We start from the raw sequence: 4261 nt of genomic DNA, 5'->3' as shown, positions 1-4261 counted from the left end.
TTTCTTCATGTTGTTGGTCAGTAAGGTGGTAATCCCACCAACCTTTAAGTTGTCCAGTAAATCCCGCAATGAGGATTTCTGCTATAGCTTTATCAGAAATAGTTGACTGGGTTTTATAAGCATTTGCAGCCATTGTCATTTGTTGCAAAATACTTAATATATTATATTCACTTAGACTATCTATGTTCCATTCATAGATTGTGGAAGCATTATATTTAAATTGAGATATAGTATTAGGTTTATCAATTATACCTAGGTCTGGTGCCCTACTCACTATTTCTCTATGATGATTTATAGGATTTAATTCAAATTGCTTAATATCTTCTGAGTCAGGTTCACTAACATCAGAGTTGGTGTTTTCTTCAATTATATTTATATTTCTTGATGCTGATGATGGAGTAGTATCCTGGGCTACATGTTGGGTAGTCGCAGATCGAACTTGAATTTTACTTAATTGATCTTTTAATTGATTTACAAATTCTTTTTACTTGATTGGGAAATTTGAAAAGGTTTAAACATATGAGATTGTACTTTTTCTTTACCTTTTACCGTTTCATTCACAATTGGATTATTTTCCAATAAGTTTTCAATTCTTTTTAATTGTGTATTTAAACAAATTAAACTTGCATTACTAAAATTATTTTGTTCGATTATTTTTTTATTTACATCATTATCTTGAGCAGTTTTGTATGGGGCACAAGTAATTTCATTATCATGATGTTTTAATTTACTAATTTCATTATCACGAACAGTGTAGTTGCTGAACTTAACAAAGGAACCAAATTGAAAGGTGATAACTATGAGATATGGAGTGTCAAAATTTAATAAGTGCAATGGATGATGACATCATGAAGGAATTCAAAATTTCAATTTGCTAGGGATCTGTGGGAAGCTTTGAGGAACAAGTTTAGCGGTGTGTCTATCACAAAATTTCGGTCACCCACTCTCAAGTTCGACACATATAAGGAGCGTCCTGAACACACAATGAAGCGACATTTAAGAGAAATGTCCAATATGATAAGTGAGTTATATGATGCTGGTCATGTACTGATTGAGGAATAAAAGATCCAAGTTGTTATTTGTTCCTTGCCTGAAAGTTAGGAGCATATGAGGATGCACCTAATATTAATGAGACGATCAACACCTTTAATGATGCTTCACGATATTTAAAACTTGAAGTTGATCAGCTTAATGCTATGCAATCAAGTGCAGTGGCACATGTGGTTGGATCTAGTCCACATGGGACTATAAGTCAAAAGTGTAAGCGAGGTAATGCAAAAGGCAAGGAAAAGCAGGTTCAAAGGGCGAAGAGGACTAAGCGAAATACAACTGAAACAATAAGCATCCTAAGAAGAAAAACATTGTGAGGGTCAAATGTTTCAACTGTAGCAACAGGGGCCACTATGCTAAGGACTGCACTGCGCCTAAGAAGGTACAGCCTATTTACTCATATGTAAGTGAAACTTCTGTTGCTAGTTCTGTTTTTTATCAGAGTACCATCCTTTGTGGATTGTAGATTCAGGAGCAACAAACTGTGTGACGAGGGTTCGAGAAGCCTTTGTGGATTTTCGTCATTTATCCACTGGGACAAGATGGATCTATGTAGGCAACAATGCCGATATTAAGTGAAGGGAATTGGCACATGCAAATTAGTTTTGCGCGATGGACAGGCCTTACTCTTGCATGACATCTTGTACACTTTGAAGATTCAACGAAATTTGATTTCAGTTATTGTCTTGCTAAACTAGGGTTAAATTGGTATTTCCATAATAATTCAGTATGTTTGTGTTTGGGAACAACGTTGTATGTTTCTAGTTAAATTTTTTATAATTTTCTTATTTTGGATATGTTGAAAGTATGAATTCCAATATTAGTTTTCCCCTTTCTATAAATTCACAAAATTATGAGAATGATGTTAATATATGGCATGCTAGACTTGTCATATTGGTTAACAAAGAATGAATCGTTTAGCAAAAGTAGGTCTTTTAACTAGTGTAAATAAGGTAGAAATGACCACCTGTGAACATTGTCTAACAGGAAAAACGACAAGAAAAGGAATTAGAGCCACCATACCATTGCAATTAGTTCATTTTGACGTTGTGGTCCAATGAATGTGAGGGCACCGGCATTGAGCCTATTCTTTCATCACCTTTATAAATGACTATACACATTTTGGTTATGTCTACATGATTTCACATAAATCTAAAGTTTAAAATGCTTTAAGAATGATATCAACTTGGTTGAGAATCAATTAGACAAGAAAATCAAAGCATTGAGAACTCACCATGCTTGAAAATATTTATCTAATCAGTTCAAACAATTATGTGATGAAAAAGGAATAGAACATTAGTTGACTATTCCGAGGACACCAGAAAAGAATGGTGTAGTGATAAGAAGAAATCAAACGCTTCTTCAAATGGTTAGGTCAATGATGGCTCAAGCAACTTGCCTATTGCCTTTTAGGGTGATGTTTAGATAACAATCACATATGTGCTCTGATACGGATCCATTGGTGCTTCTTAATGGGACAATTACATGGAGCCATGCCAATCGATATGGGGGCAGCCATATCCTTATTTGTTCAAGCCCAAATTACACAAGAGCTTCATGATGTGGGCTTGAACGTGTTCTTATTCTTTCTTGCTTGTTTTAGTCTAATTAATAAGGGATGTGGGCTTATAGTATTTATTTAAGTTGTTTTGGGTTGGTTTTATGATGCATGCAATCTGCCCAATATTAAGTTGTCTATTTTGGGTTGGAAATCATTCTATTTTGTGTGTACTAGTTAGGCCCATGTGTTTTGGCCTTAGGGCAGCCTAGTTAGATGCTCTTCTTTAGGGTTATGTTTGTTTAAGGCATATAAATAGCCTCCTTAAGATGTAAAACGAGATTTTTTGGCATAAATTGAATCTAAGGCAGAATTGCTCATGCTCTTGCATGTTCTTCTTAATTAGAGTGATTGTGAGAATTTGCTATCCTCTAATTGCATCAGGAATTAAGGTAAACTTATCAATTCGTTTGTGGCGTTTTTCTTGTTCTTTGCTCGATTATTGGTGTTACCGTTTCATTATAAACGTGGGGTGCCATAGAGCATTTTAATCTCGATTATTGGTGTTTCTGTTTCCTTATAAACGAGGGGTGCCATAGAGGCGAACTTACATCTCATTCTTTGATCCGATCCCGGTTCCGCGTCATTTGGTATCAGAGCCAAATCAAAGTTTTGGGGTAAGTTCTGTTATCTTAGTTTAGGAATTTGAGTTTTCTAGTTGCTGGAATTTCTTTGATGTTATCTTAATACTTGTTTTCATTCTAGATCTAGATTTTTCTCTTTAGATCTTCTTGGATCTGGACTTTTTCTTTTAGATGTTCTTGGATCTGAGTTTTCTCTTTAGATCTTCTTATTGTTTGCTTGTTTATTAAAAAGAAAAAAAAAAACAATTGATTACGTTATTAAGAATTTATAAGTTATTAAATACCAAATCTGGAGATTTGTTTGTCTTCTTGAATCTTGTTGATAAAAAAAAAAAAAAAAGAGAGGTAAGTCAAATCTTGGTAAAGTCATTACCTACTTAAGTTGAATTAGGAGACACAAAAATTGTTGGACAACCTACAAACTAAGTCAATATCTACCTAGATTGAAATTGAAAGACACAATTGCTGGACAACCTAAAGGCATTTTGACTTGATTTGGGAATTTATTGATAGTCCATCTTACATTCAATTGAAGGATATCATATTTTGACTTGATTTGGGATCTTATCTTGAGAAAACACAAAAATCATTGTTGGACAACCTAAATATTAATTCATTACCTACCTAAATTGAAATTGGGAGACACAAACCATCCACTTATACCTTGTTAAGCCCTTACCCTACCTAAATTGGGTCACATTTGTAGGTTAAGTGAGGATATAAGTCAAAAACGTGTGCTACAGTAACTTGCTACAGGAACTCAGAAGCAAACTTGCTACAGTACCTTTAAAAAAAAAAATTTTTTTTGGGTTTTCTTTGTTTGCTTGCTTTGATTGGGTAGAATTAATTAGGTCCATATTTGGTTTGCTTTGTAGTAAACTAAATTCATACACTATATCCCTAAATTGTCTTTTAAATTCTAGTTTCTATTTCTTGTTTGTGTGCTATCTTTGCTTCATTTATATTGTTAGGGTGTATTTGCTTGTTCCAACACTCTAATTAATAATCAAGTAGTACATTGTTTTGTTCTTGTGCTACCATTCATTTCGTTTGAGTTTTCTTTCTAGAA

The 4261-nt window shown here is 33.8% G+C and overlaps 1 pseudogene; it reads left to right on the top strand.

The window, feature by feature from the left end:
• Positions 1–689: 689 nt before the first annotated feature.
• On the top strand, positions 690–1367 carry LOC149497628 (uncharacterized; annotated as a pseudogene).
• Positions 1368–4261: the final 2894 nt, after the last annotated feature.

The sequence above is a fragment of the Jatropha curcas genome, chromosome 3 (genome assembly GCF_041381405.1).
Source record: "Jatropha curcas cultivar XTBG-Jc1 chromosome 3, XTBG_Jcur_1.0, whole genome shotgun sequence".
In the NCBI taxonomy this organism is placed as follows: domain Eukaryota; kingdom Viridiplantae; phylum Streptophyta; class Magnoliopsida; order Malpighiales; family Euphorbiaceae; genus Jatropha; species Jatropha curcas.
The sequence above is the reverse complement of the archived record's forward strand: the minus strand, read 5'-3'. Positions and strand labels throughout refer to the sequence as shown.